Genomic DNA, 15948 nt, shown 5'->3' with positions numbered 1-15948 from the left:
CCTGAGTCGATAAACCTACCGGTAAACACAGGAAATTGGCCCCTACTGTCAAACGAGTGTGATTAGAAGGAGATGCACAGCAGGGGATTATCATGCCAAATATTCCTTAAAGGGGGAGGGTCACTTTTAAAAGGCTTAAACTAGGCCTTTAAGGACACAACAGTCTGATCTTTAGTTATATTGTTGGTTTTTCGTATTGGAAGTTATTCTATCCAGATTGGTATATTTTTTACGAGATTGTTTAATCAAACTGCTGCGGGAGCAGTGTTTCCAGGATTCGTCATTCAGTCTGACACCATATAAACTTAGGTCAACAGCTAGTGTATTTATAAATCAACATGAACAAAACTATATGAGAAGCAATAGATTTATATTGTAACAACAGGTTATTAAAATCTCAAATGAGTAAAACATTATAACAACATTTGAACTAAATGAAGAGTCAAAGAAACTATTTTCAACTGTAGAAGCTCATAAAATGTGTACGTCTGTCACACTGCATCTTCGTCAATCTTGTATGATTATTATGATTTTTATGTGATTATCAATTGACTGTGTTTATCAATCATTTATATAGTTTGTTTTATACTGTATCAAGCTCAAAGAGTCTGTGGTAGGTCTGTATTTTATTTTGTTGTGAAACATTCTGTCCAACTGCTAATGTGACATACTGCTAATGTTACTCATTCTGTCTTGTGGTAACACTAGCACATACTCGCAATTAGCAATTTATAATATATATGTTTAATATCAAAGGTAATGATAATTGCACCATACTAGAGACATTTATATCACCACAACAAAACATTTATGTTTATAGCTTATCTGATCTGATATAAAAAGAAAACCTATGTTTGCAAAAAATATTTTCTGTCTTGTTGTCCAATTTGGGTTTGTTTCAATAAATTTATTTGAGAAAAACAAAACAATCTTTATTTTGTCTGTAAAATCTGTTTTACAGATAAATGAACCATTTAGTGCAAGACAAAATACTTCTTTGGATCAAAATATTTAAAAAAAAAACAAGTTTTTACCGGCAATATTGTAACACTAGCACAAATGGTATGGTGATACAAAATTCTTTTTTTTATATAAAAATGCATGAATAAATCATTGCAAATGTTCTAAAATATGATAGATAAGAAATTGCTGTAAAAGATTATGTTGAAATCATAAATTTTAAAAATCAATATTTGCCGGGAACTTTTTGGTCACCAAAACGTGAAATCTGCCCTCTGCAATAGCAGACTGGATGATCAACTAATAACTAATACCATTAAAGCTGCACTCCAACAGATTTACCGTTTTGACAACTTTTTTATTTTTTGTCTTGGAATGAACCAATTTTTGCGTAAACATCTGCAAACTAGTGATACTGGTTAGCGACCCCTTTTCGGCCGGAAATGGAGATTTTTCCTTCGTTACTTTTGACACAAGAAAAATATTACGGTAAAACTTTACACTCAGACAGGTTGGATCTTCAGACAAAAATTGTGTTTTTTTTTTTTAAATAGCTAGGGATTCCGAATATTCCCACGAGCAAAGTACCCGTGCAAAGTACCCCTATAATTTCGCTAAAATAAGCACCCTACTGTACCAATCATTCGCCCACCCCAAACATTCGCTGTTCTTACGATGTTTTTCGTATAGTTCTCTCTTCAAACATTTTTATTTTATTTGACAAGTCTAGAGACCGTTTAAAACGACAATTGATCAATAAATATAATATGTTTACTATTACATACTGTTTATGTATGTTTAAAATGATAAACACCTACTCGGTAAGCCACCTTTGCAGAAAATTTGAAAAGCTACCGGGATTCCTTCTTAATACATGACCTACATGTACATTATGTATGCTTATTTATAAACTTCCGAAGAAGGACAACGCATGTCCGTACAAAAGTGTAATGATTTATTCAAATTTGAGTTGCTTCCCTTAGACGAAAAATTTGGCGATTACTTCATCGTTTTCAGGTTTTACCATTTGCTTTTTTGAAAAAACGTTAAATACGGCAATTTATGGTATTTGTATAATTCAACACCGGTTTTATACTTTATAATGACAAATCAATAATGTCGTCTGATAGTGCAAGGTATAATGAAAATTGAAAGATCCTTACAGGGCCTCATGACGTCATCCCCGCGTGCAACTTACAAGGTCAGAAGTGTAAACAATGTTTATTTGGGTCGAATTCTACATACTACTAACATTTGAACGCAAAAATCAGCTGATATCTGTCAAAAATGATGCCGCAATGAAACGCCAGACTGATTTGAGTAACATATTTCGTTTTGACTGTTTTTTAACTGGGTGGGGGAAAAAGTGGTACGGGCGAAAAATAGGTCGCTAACCAGTATATGACTGCTGACAAAAGATTAGATGGCAGATGTTCTTATTTATGTTCGAAAATTTATGTTTTAAGTCTTAAACCGTTACTAACGGTTTAAGAAAAATGCATAAAACATCATTTTTTGAAATTAAATATGAAAATCTGCGATCTACATTTTTGTCAGCAGTCTTATATCACTGGTTTCCATACATTTTGAATAAATTGGCTCGTCCCAAGACCAAAAACAGTTTAATCTGTGAGAGTGCAGATTTAAGCGTTAATGACTAATTCTGCTGCTGATGGGGGAATTATAATGATCCCAGTGCTGACATTACCTACTTGAAGTGAATTAAGTAAGATCTTAGCATGTATAACTGTTTGGTCCCTGGTTTAGTCTTAAATAATTGACCTGTTATACGGTACTTTTCTAATCCCTAACGTCTAAACGGGTTTGTGCAAAAACAGGGTGGTTCAAAAAATATTGAATAAAGGCTTACATTCACATTTTACCAAGTACCAATATATTTTGCACAAAACAAGCATTAAATGCATTAAAACACAGGATTTACCTTTCCAATAAAATGATACTTTACTGACACAGATAACAAATATGCCAATTGTTATGCACTGGTCATTTGTAACCACGGCGCCCCCAGGTCCGGGGAATAGCGGGGACTTTGACTTTCGGTCCAGCCAAGCCTGGGCAATATCTCCGCCCAGCGGGGACAATCTGCTGGTAAAACCCCCACCAAATGCCCCTGCACCCAAGGGACCCTAGATAATGCCAATTTCCCGCTATATTTGGCGTGAAGACAAATCCACTGCAGTCACACGGCCCATTTCCCTGGTATACCCCCGGACCTGGGTGGGCCGTGGTTAAAATTGAATGGTGCATTACAACTCGGCCATCTCTGGCATGTTTTCAGATAGACATAATTACAATCGAAACAACTTGGTCATGGCCGAGATGTTCGGATTGTTGTAAAACTGTAAAGCGCAGCCTTGCAGGTGCCCTTCATGTATATATCATTATCATATTATGTTTTGAAAAAAACAACATGTCAATGTCATGATACTTCGTTATTATTTATTTTTTCTGTACGGAACTAATTTAAATAACATTATCTGGCAATATTTCGTGTAATTATATTATTTTGTAACCACAATATGCTTTAACCTCGAATTCCGACCGGAATAACGACCCACTTTTGGTACAGAACAATTTGTACATGTGGGGTTTTCCATATCAAAGTCTTAAAAAATCCGTCAACGTACAATTATTCGTTCTAGTCCTGGTTATGCACTTAAGACAAATGTAGTCACGGCCGTTCCAGGTCCAGGTATTAGCGGGGACTGTTGGTTTAGCCAGTCCCGGGTAAAATCCACACCCTGTGGGCACACTGCTGGGAAATCCCAGCAAAATGCCCCTGCACCCCTGAGACATCCGGGATCTGGTCATTTCGTAACCTTTCCATTTCGTAACCGCTCAGTGTTGGATAATTCGTAACCATTCTGTTAGTCAATTCGTAACCGTCAAGAAATCAATTGGTCATATGTTAACCATCAGTTAACGAGGTGATAAATGGTATACTTAGCACCTCGTTAAGTGTATTGTTCGATACTTAATGTATACTCAAATTCTCGCTAATAACAAGCCAATAATTTGCATTACTGAATAGTAATTAGATATAAATATATATCATATAAAATTCGAAATAATTTGTTAAACTACTAAAATATTTTTAAGTATTTTCTTACATTTAAGGCTTAAAGCTGCACTCTCACAGACTGAACATTTTGACAATTTTTATTTTTTGTCTTGGAACGAGCTATTTTTTTGAGACATTCCATGGAAACCAGTTGTATAAGACTGCTGACAAAAAATACATCGCAAATTTTATATTCAAGTTAATAAATTGGCGTTTCGTGCATTTAACTTAAGCCGTTAGTAACGGTTTAAGCCATAAAACATTTATTTTCGAACGAAAATATGAAAATCTGCGATCTGGTCTTTTGGTAGCAGTCTTATATCATTGGTTTCAGATATTTACGCAAAAAAGTGCTCTTTCCAAGACAAATAAAAAACAGTTGTAAAGATGGTAAATCAGTAAGAGTGCAGCTTTAAGGTAACATCACAATTCATCTAAATGGTAAAACATCTATGAATTAAAAAAATAACCTTTAATATTCAGCCTTTAACTCATACCAGGGTAATATTTCCTCCGCAACATAAAAAACTAGTTAGTTTGATTTTTTTTATTTGTCATAGTTTAGAATAGAATATTAAGCATAAAGAATAAAGCAGAAACAACTACTAGATTTAACTTCAAATTTTTATGTTTCATACTTACAACTTATACTTATTTTTGTGAACTGAAATGTTATTAAATTATTTCCTCATATATGAGCCAACGGTTACGATATGACCATTCGATTTCTTAACGGTTACGAATTGACTAACACAATGGTTACGAAATGGAAAGGTTACGAAATGACTATAATTCGGACATCCTAGGTTAAACCTAGTTGATTTTGCGGTAAAAACAAAACCATCTCACTCACTCTGCCCTGTGGGGCCACCTGAAAGGTGAAAACGCAGCCCATTTCCTTCGCCTATACCCCTAGACCTGCGGGGGCCGTGGATACAATTTACTGTTGCATTGCAAGTTCTACTGTACACACGAAATATTTGTGTGTGTTTTTCATCATTTGTAATGATGCATCAGGCAACAGCGCATTCAGCTATGAAACCATATATATCGTTTGTAGTAATTTGTACTTAGTTACCATGTTAATGATACTAAAACATATTGATGAACTATAATTACCATGCCTGCATCACCTTCATGTGTTGATCTTTTTACGTGCTTTTGCACATATTCATACAATTGGCTTCGTTAATTATGTGCATATATGATATATTCAATTCAATTCTATTTCAATTCCGTTTGACTTCTATTTGCAATGATGCAATGACATGTCACGAAATTTAATTACATGAAAAATTTGCGTGTCATTTATTCCATGTTACTCACGGTTAATGTGCATGTAATTAAATCCGCATAATACATGGACAGCCAACATCAATATCGGCTTTTGTTGAATAACTTCAATATATATTGAACTTGAATTAGTTAATGATAACTGCTGCTTTGTTTCACTCTTCGTAAAATCCAACATGGCTGCCGTTTTGTTTATTCGACCAGTGTCAGAAAGTATATGGCTGAAGACCACAGTTATCTGCCCCCCCCCCCCCCCCCCCGTTGACCAAGATCCGGATGTGAATACCGTCTTGACCTCAGGGTCATGTATTACTACTCAATTTTGTGAGAAAACGCAATGGTCAACCCTATGTTTTCTTGTGATTATTTTTTGTGTCTTGGATTGTTCTACAGCAGCCAGTTACTTGTTTTTCAATTGGGACTGTTTTAAAGTGAAAAGCCAGGTTAGTGTCTGTATTGTATCCTATACTAGTAAGTCGATCGATCTTCATTCGATAAATTAAGTATCACTTGGAAGCTTGTACTGTGTGTAATAAGCGTCTAGATGATGTTGAATAATTGGCGTAAATCAAGATCGTGTTGTAAACATTACATGGTGTCAGAATCCGACGAATCCACGTTTAATCATGGACGGGTTAGCTTGTGCTGCACCACAAATGAACTGGGAGTCTCCGGACTTGGAATCTGCGTGGCAGAGGTTTACAGTACACATGAATTTCGTGTCCAACGGGCCGCTGAAAGGTAAATCCGAAGAAGAAAAATGCGCCTACTTTATGATTTGGGTCGGTGAAAAGGGACGAACCATCTTTGAAACATGGAACCTTACAGCCGAACAAAGTAAAGTTATCTCATCATACACTGAAAGATTTCAAGCCCATGTAAAACCAAAGACTAACATTGTTTACAATAGGTACAAATTACAGAGCAAGGTTCAAATAAATGATGAAACCCTTGAACAATTTGTGACCGATCTACAAACATTAGTCAAGGACTGCGCTTATGACAAGCCAGAAGAGATGGTAAGGGATCGTGTGGTGTTCGGTATTAAGAGCAATAAGATCAGAGAAAAACTCATATGTGAAGGTTCAACATTAACCCTCGAGAAAACACTAGACATTGCTAGATAGTACGAACTTGCAAAAAAGCGATCCCAAACCATGAATTTGCACGGTGGAAACAACACTTCAAGTGCAATTAATGCTGTGAAAACTGACTATAAATCAAAGTATAAAAATGAATGTACCCGTTGCGGTGGGTAACATGGGTCGAAAGAACGGTGCCCAGCAATAGGTCAGAAGTGTAAGAAATGTGGAAAGCCTGATCATTTCGCAAAAAGGTGCAGAACAAAAACAGTTCAGAAATCAAAACAAAGGGATAAACAAAACTTCAAATCACATAATGTACACACTGTGAATGACGGCTCAGACACTGAAGATGAATTCTATGTGGGAATGGTTATTGAACTAGATTCAAGTACAAAATATGACATCAATGCATTGAGAGAAGATTTTCTTATGGATGCAGAAGTAAACAAATGACATATTAAAGTACAATTAGACACTGGTGCAATGTGATGTCTAAGAAAACACTTGAAGAAATCAACTTCAAAGGTCCGACTCAATCGTCATCAGCTGTACTGAAGACGTATAGTGGACACACATTAAATACGGTGGGAACTGTTATGCTTCCATTAAAGATCAAAAGCACTGTGAAGAATGTGAGGTTTCACATTGTGGACAAAGTCGTTGAAACCATTCTTGGTGCAGACACATGTGTAAAACTGAACTTAATCCCAAAAGGAAATAGCATTAACACTATAGACAAGCAAGATTGGCAACCAAGTGAGGATATATTTATTGGTTTAGGGTGCCTACCGGGCGAGCACCACATTAACATTGATTCAAATGTAGTGCCGGTGATACATGCGCCAAGGAAAGTACCTGTGGCTCTAAACGAAAAAGTGGAAAAAGAGCTCAAATCTATGGAAAGACAGGGTGTCATCATAAAACAAAAATGTCCAACTAAATGGGTCAACTCCATGGTAACAGTGATTAAGCCCAATGGAAAATTGAGAATCTGCATGGATCCGAAAGACCTTAATACAGCCATAAAGAGAAAACACAATCCCTTGAAAACAGTAGAGGAAATATTACCGCAAATGTTAGGAGCAAAGGTGTTTACGAAACTAGATGCAACATCAGGCTTCTGGCAATGTGCTCTTGATGAAGAAAGTCAGAAACTCTGCACGTTCAACTCTCCGTATGGCAGGTACAGCTTCACCAGATTGCCTTATGGAATCAAATCAGCAAGTGAAGTGTATCAAAAAGTTGTATCAGACATGTTAAGTGACTTAGATGGTTGTGAAGCTATCATTGATGACATTTTGATCTGGGGAAAAGATATGGAAGAACACGATCAGAGACTGAATGCAGTGTTAAAACGTGTTGCCGAGAACAATCTCAAACTCAACAAAGACAAATGTGAGTTTAAAAAAGCAGTATCACCTATGTGGGGCATTTACTATCAAGTGGTGGTCTCAAACCAGATCCAGAGAAAGTGGGTGCAGTGAAAGAAATGCCAAAACCTGAAAACACAAAGGAACTGATGACTTTTCTAGGTTTTGTGAACTATCTCGCCAAGTTTATACCAAATTTGTCACAGAAAAGCACTTCATTGAGAAAACTACTAGCCAAAGATGTAAGTTGGCACCGGGAAACTGAACAAGATGAAGCTTTTGAAAACTTGAAAGAAGCTGTGTGCAGTGCACCTGTACTAAAGTACTATGATCCTAAATTGCCAGTGACACTCTCGGTTGACGCTTTGTCGAAAGGTATCGGAGCAGTGTTGCTACAAGACAACCAACCAGTTGCGTATGGATCTAGAGCCTTGACCTCTGCGCAGCAAAATTATGCGCAAATTGAGCAGGCAGCCTTGGCGATCTCTTATGGATGTACAAAGTTCCATCAATATGTTTTTGGGAGATCAGTGACTGTAGAATCTGACCACAAACCGCTGCAAGCGATATTCAGAAAACAGCTACATCAAGCGGCACCAAGACTTCAGAGAATACTGTTATCACTTCAGAAGTATGACTTAACAATGCAGTTCAAACCAGGATCTGAAATGTATATATCTGACTGTTTGAGTAGAGCTTACTTGGATGAAACCAAAGAAGATTTGAACACTGAAGAGTTGTCTGTAAATCTGTTGACATACTTTTTACAATTTCAAGTAGAAAACAGAGTGATATTGAACTCATAAAACTGAAAGAAACGGTTGAACATGGTTGGCCTGAAACTAAGGATCAAGTACACACATATCTAAAACCATACTGGAACTTTCGTGATGAAATCTCTGTTACTGATGGTCTATTGTTCAAGTCTCACAAACTCATTGTTCCCAAAACTATGAGATTAGAAATGCTCAATCTGATTCATGAAGGACATTTGGGAATCGTTAAGTGCAAAAGTAGGGCAAGAGAGACATTATTTTGGCCAGGCATGGCTTCTGAGTGTGAAGTATGTGAAGAAAAATCAGAGAGCCATTAGTTAAAATGGAAATGCCAAACAAAATGCAAAAATCAGTGTAGACATCTTTTATTTCAAAGGCAATAATTATGTGCTTTCAGTTGATAGATTCAGTTTGTGGCCAGAAATAGCCAAACTAGATGACATGTCCAGTGAAAATACCATTATGTACTTAAAAAGCCAATTTTCTAGATACGGGATACCTGAATAGGTTTACACAGACAATGGGCCGCAATTTGCTTCAAGAAGCTTCAAGAACTTCTCTACAAGTTATGGATTTGTACATACTACCAGTTCACCAATGTATGCACAATCGAATGGACATGCTGAAAGAGGTGTTCAGACCATAAAGAATCTACTAAGGACCCATATAAATCTGTAATGATATACAGAGACACTGTAATTGAATGCATTGGGCAATCGCCAGCCTAGTTGTTCCTAGGCAGAAGGCTAAGAACGTCATTACCTACTACATCACCACTTTTTAAAACAGCACAAAGTGAAGCATTGGAAAAACGTCGAACAATGCAAGAAGAACAAAAGAAATACTACGATCAACGGGGTACTAAACAACAGCCTGCTCTAACAGAAAGAGAAGAGGTAGTCATGCATCGGAACTCATCCTGGGAACCAGTAACAGTTGTCCGTACGCATGAATCTCCTAGATCGTATGTGGTACGTAACAACAAGACTGGAGAACTTTATCGTAGAAATCGCAAACATCTACAATCAACCAAAGCTCAGTTCCAGGAGCCAGAGTATGGACACGAGGACTTTGACCCCACTTGCATATTGTAGAATACCGGTGTGGTCAACAATGTACCACGATCAGCAGCACCATCCACTCCACAAGCAACGACAACAGCAACAACAACATGCTACACTAAGTCAGGGAGAATGATCAAGCCATCATCCAGATACAGAGATTATGTGAAATAAATGTTCATTTAAGGTTAAGTGACATGTTGTGTTAAATGGGCATAATAAATCCCATGCTGTCACGATTAAATTTTTATTTAAAAAGTTTATAGTTTCATTTAAAATCAAAGCTTGTGACTTGCTGTGTTAATTGGGCACAATAATCCCATGCAGTCACAATGAGAGTAAATACTCTGATAATCTGATATATAATATGAATATTCACCATTTGATTTATGTTATAAGCTATATAACTGTTAAACAATTTTGATTGTACTCAAATAGTCAAGCAACTAGTCATTTTACAAGATTTGTGTTGATATGTATTGCTATTTTACAAGAATGCCAAATTCAAGAAAGACAACTCTGACTGGAAGAAAATACTTTTATTAGGATTACCTCCCTTGTTATAAAAGTGTTGAATATTGAGACTTGATAATAATTTAATATATAATATCTGGACAAACATTAAATATGACTACAGCATATAAGACTACAGCTTATAATAGTTAATCATTAATTAAGATACATGTATTGCTGGTTATGTTTTGTGAATTTTAGTTAAATCTTAAATTGAAAATGCTACGTATCATTTATGTTAGAAAATAGCTGAACTTGTTAAATCTTAAGAAGGGAGATGTAATGTATCCTATAATAGTAAGTCGATCGATCTTCATTCGATAAATTAAGTATCACTTGAAAGCTTGTACTGTGTGTAATAAGCGTTTAGTTGATGTTGAATAAATGGCGTAAATCAAGATCGTGTTGTAAACATTGCAGTGTCTATATGAAACATATAGTAAAAATAACTGTGGTCTCACGCCATATTCTATACACGCTCACGCATTCGGAACTCCTCGGCCATTTTTTTCAAAAACAACTTTGAAAAAATGGCTGAGGAGTTCCGAATGACGCTCACGGTCTGACCATTGGAATCTATATAGCCTTTTTTTTTTTCGTAAAGTAAACCATGAAACTGTTGGCTGCGACCATTTCAACAAGTTCTATTTCCGGATAGCAATTCAAGCTCCCGTTTTAGTATAATAACTCCTTTAAGAGATTATAACTTGTACTTCCAATATGTCGACATGGATAAACAGCCTCAAGTCAACTTTGTAAGTGCTCCGTCACCGTGATGTGTCGCGGTGGTACGAAAGGATTGGGATCAAGTATGCTAACAGTAAAGATATATGATTTTACTTTGACGTTTGAAATATCAAAGACGAATATTTGAATGTTATTTTATGCATGTTTGGTTCATAATGGTACTTTGTCAAGTGTTATACCCACAAACCTTCTTCAAAGTTAAAATCACTATTGCAGTTAATTGTAACCACAACCCAGGTCTGGGGGATAGTGGGGACTTTGACTTTCGGTCCAGCCTATCCAAGGTAAAATTCCGCCTTGCAGCGAAGAACTAATGGTCAAACCAAATCAAATGCTCCCACATCCCGGGAACCCTAGGTAAGGTCCATTCCAGCTATATTTTGCGCGAAGATAAAACCACACTATTCACCCGGCACTGCCAAGCCATCTGGAAGGTAAAAACATGACCCATTTCCCTGACTACATGTATCCCTGGACTGGGTCGGGGCGTGGTTACAAATGACTGGTGCATAACATTCTAAATGCAGTGTCAGATTCTAATTGTGGGAATTGCTCTCATTTGTTCAATTTTTATTTTCATCAATTGTGGCAATAAAAGCAGATCAGATATCATGCACAGTAAAGATTTTCCTTTTCTTTTTGTAATATATCTTGAAGAATATCAAAGACTGTGGGAACTGAACGGTTTTATACCAAGACTTACAGTCATAGTTGATAATGACAAAGTTATCAAGTATTGCATTATTCAAATATAATTTCAGGTTATGCAGATTGTTGAGAGCAATATGGTGAGGGAAGGCAGGAAAGAGTATCTGAGTCTTATAGTCTGGTAATGTTAACAAGAAATGTTTAAAAGACCTTTTTTAATCATGATTTTCCAATATGATTTTATGTGTATTGTGATCCTAAAATTGGACTTTTTTCTTTATTGGATTTTTTGGAATATTTAACTGCTTCAGGCTTTATATTAGGGATGCAAACGAATGGCAAAATTGATATTCGAATATTCGGTAATTCTTTCGAACGAATATTCGAATATTCGATTACCAAAATACATCTTTTAAAAGTTAAGTAAACTATTATAATATTCGTAGTAGGATATTTAGTAGTTATAAGTAATAGCCGTGGCATTTTAGGTCTACTTTGTCGTAACAACTACGCGCGGCGGACGCTGAATTTCACCAAATGAGCCCCTGAAATTCTTCATTTCAGAAAGACAAAAAGTAATACTTTATGAACAAAGAAAAAAACCTTTAATTTATATTCCTCTGCCTTCGTATTTGTAAATAACATGAAGTTAGATGGATTTCTGGTCAATTGGCGTAATGGAGGGTCTTTCCGTAGGACGAGCAGCCTCGTTCTGGGATTGACTCCTACTATATAAACTAAAAAATTAAACTAATTTGGGAACTAGTTTAATTCAGAAATTCTTAATTGGTAGTAGCATTTTACCGAAAATAATTGGATTTTTTGTGTCACTTGTCTAACAGCCAGTTATTGTGAAATTACGGGGACTTTTTATAGAAGCCGGCGATATGTCACATGACGCGTGTTTAGTGCATTGTCAACACATTCACACCTCTGGCATTATGGCCCAAATGTTGTAAAAACAAGACAAACGAATTTAAACACAACAACAGAGTTGTAGGCCAAATATTTAGTCAACAAAAAAACATCGAATATTCGAATACCGATTTTGACATTCGAATACCAAACGTTTGATCGAATATTCGAATATTCGTTTGCATCCCTACTTTATATATATTATCATGACAGTAAAGCAAACCACAAAGTATGTTTTAATATATTTTGCCTAATACTATCGTACAGGCATCTTAATATTTGCACAATAGGTTTTAAGACTTTGATTTTTTGAAGGTGATCAGCAAAAGAAAGATTTTTCATAGAATTTTCTTTTATATTATTATTTTATTGCAGTATGTACTCATGGAAAAATGGTGTTCGAGAGGTGGCGAATACGGATTTTCTTGCAGAATTGAAGAACGATAATATGTATGTTGTATTTGTTTTCTTCTATATATGTGAATACTGTGTTAAACTTTAAATCTTGTCATGAAATAAGTATCATGCATTCCAATTTCAATTTGCCAGTATTACTATATCATAATCCTAAACGATCCTCTACAACTAAACTTTGTGCAAAAATGTTTTTTATACATGTGAAATTCTTGTAATTTCCTGCTAACAGCATTTATTCCTGTATTGCATATAAACTGATAAATGCCCAAGATTGCCAAAAAATTGCTAACTGCTGATCTTTGATAAATGGGGATGCTTTTAATTTATATCTTTATTATTTATTTTTTCAGGCAAAGAACAGAAAGAAAGGTTCTCTTAACATAGAAAGTAAAGAAATAATGAAGTTCACACTACAGTTGACAATCTGGACGTGTTTCCTTTGTTATTTGAACATGATTTATTTTAACTTACATAACAAGTATATACTACAATAATGAATATCTATATTAATAGTAATGATAATCCATTAAACATGGATATGGAAAAAATATTCTTTGACAGTGCAAGATAAGATAAATCCAGACAAAGTCAGAGTTCTTCAGTTAACTTGGATGTGTTCCATTTGTTTCATCCACATACTTGAAATTTGTCTTGTAACTACATGTACTTTTATGAGGTTAAGTGGTGAGTAATCAACCTTTATCATAACAGTTTCTTATTTGGGGATAGTATGTATTTATGTTGACACTATGTGTACCTTCATTCTCTTCATTTTTCTGTACGAAACAAGACCAAATGTGTCATTTTAGTTTAACCATTTTAAACTGTATTTATTATACTCTTCATTGAATAGCCATTCTTATATTATCAAACATTTTAACAAATTTAAATGTGTTGTTATTTTGATTATATTGTTTCGGTGTCATAGGGTACATGTCCATTCCTAGCCTTCAAGATAAAACAGATATATTCTTTGTTGTAAAATGTGTTCTTTATGCATATACATATAGGATGGCTACAGAGAACTCAACACTTAGCATTTTTCTTACAAAATATCTAAGGGTTTCCCTCCATGTGTTTGCTACATTGAGTGTACCTCATGTTATATAATACATTATATATGATCAATAAAACAGATTAAAAATCAAAGCTGTTGTTAAATACTTTTTTAAAAGCTGTATATGTACAAGACAATACTGAGACTGTATAGACACCAATGTTTGTCCCAACTTGAAGATGTATAGATTTCAATGATTGCCTTGAGTTGAAGCTGTATAGATTCTAATGTTTATCTTAAGTTGAGGCTGTATAGATTCCATTGTTTGTCTTAAGCTGAGGCTGTATAGATTCTAATGTTTGTCTTCAATTGAGGCTGTATAGATTCCAATGTTTGTCTTCAGTTGAGGCTGTATAGATTCTAATGTTTGTCTTCAGTTGAGGCTGTATAGATTCTAATGTTTGTCTAGTTGAGGCTGTATAGATTCCAATGTTTATCTTAAGTTGAGGCTGTATAGATTCCAATGTTTGTATTAAGCTGAGGCTGTATAGATTCTTATGTTTGTCTTCAGTTGAGGCTATATAGATTCCAATGTTTCTCTTAAGCTGAGGTTGTATAGATTCTAATGTTTGTCTTCAGTTGAGGCTGTATAACGTCCAATGTTTGTCCAAATTTGAGGCTGTATTGAGTCCAAGATCTCTCAAATTTGAAACTGTTTAGATTCCAATATCTGTCTTAATATGAAGCTGTATGCAGTCCAATGTTAGTTCTACGTTGGAGTTGAAAAGAGTCCATTGTCTGTCCTACGGTGTAGCTGTATAGATTCCAATGTCGATCGAACTTGGGAACAGTGAAATATAATTGTTTATTTCCTTGCAAAGTATTTATTTTATTTAGAATTGTCATCTTTTGTCTTAATTATTATCTGAAATCTCAAAAAATGTGGATAAAGATTTTTTATATATATTCTACGACAATTCAATGGGGGTGTATAGATTCCAGTGGTCAGACCGTGAGCGTGTATAGAATATAACGTCGACCCAGAAAGTACATGATAAAGTTCACGTCACAGTAGTCGTCCGCGAGTAATATTTTGGAAACTTATCGGTCATGTACATATCATTTTACGAACAAAAACTGTTAAATTTGTCGAATTTTTTTTAAAATTCGAACATAATTTCACTTATAACGTTTGAACGGTTAATGTCTCGACGATGTATATTTGGAAATGCTTTTTCGGGCGGATTCACAAAATCGTTCGGCTTTTGAAATAGTCGTGGAGTGATATATTCAATTTTATTTGTGCATAACTAGTACGTTAAATAGAAAAAAATGAAAATAAAATAAAATAAAGATCATTCAACATTCATTGATAGAAAAAACTGCCGAAAAAAATAAACAAGATCAACCATAATTCATGTACACTGCCTTCATGGGTTTGAGAACTACTTGGCCTCGAACTGTCATTCTGAGATGAATTCTGCTCAAAATTCCATGTAATCATTACAAAAGCGGCATTGCCGCAATGATAATCGGTAGAAATTGGATTGTAATAACACAAAAAGCTGTGGTGTGGGTGCACCCGCCGCCCCTTCCCCTTTAAATCGTCCAGTTTGTTTTTTTACTTTTTCATGTCAGTATCGGAAAAATATACGCTAAAATACCCCACATCGGACTCTATTTTTTTCGTGGGGATTTACTCCCAACCCAACAATTATTTCAATTTCGGCTCTGGTGGAGAAGAAGGGTTCTGGCCGCCATTTGTTATGTGCAAACCCTGGCTGTCACGCTTTGAGATACGACAACAGCGCCAGCCACCAAGATTTCAATAGATGTGTGGCAACACAAATGCTCGTCGGCAGGATCGGCAGTCGCCCCGACAGGACAATGTGCAGCAGCGTGGAGGTCTGCGACAACAGCAGCAGCCCAGATTTCAGCGAGCGACTACCAGTGGCAATATAGTCACTAGTCAGCAGACTCGTACGACTCCCCTGCAGAATCACGAGAAACCTTATGGGTTGTATTCTAAAAGAGTGTTCCTTGAAACGCTAGTTTAAACATAATACATATAATGATGAATGTGA

The 15948-nt window shown here is 35.6% G+C and overlaps 1 protein-coding gene across 1 annotated transcript in view; it reads right to left on the bottom strand.

The window, feature by feature from the left end:
* LOC128220752 (uncharacterized) overlaps positions 1-15948 on the bottom strand; it is a 58533-nt gene that overhangs the window by 37522 nt on the left and 5063 nt on the right. The gene's annotated exons all lie outside the window — the stretch shown is intronic.

This window comes from Mya arenaria, chromosome 15 (assembly GCF_026914265.1).
Source record: "Mya arenaria isolate MELC-2E11 chromosome 15, ASM2691426v1".
Classification (NCBI taxonomy): domain Eukaryota; kingdom Metazoa; phylum Mollusca; class Bivalvia; order Myida; family Myidae; genus Mya; species Mya arenaria.
The sequence above is the reverse complement of the archived record's forward strand: the minus strand, read 5'-3'. Positions and strand labels throughout refer to the sequence as shown.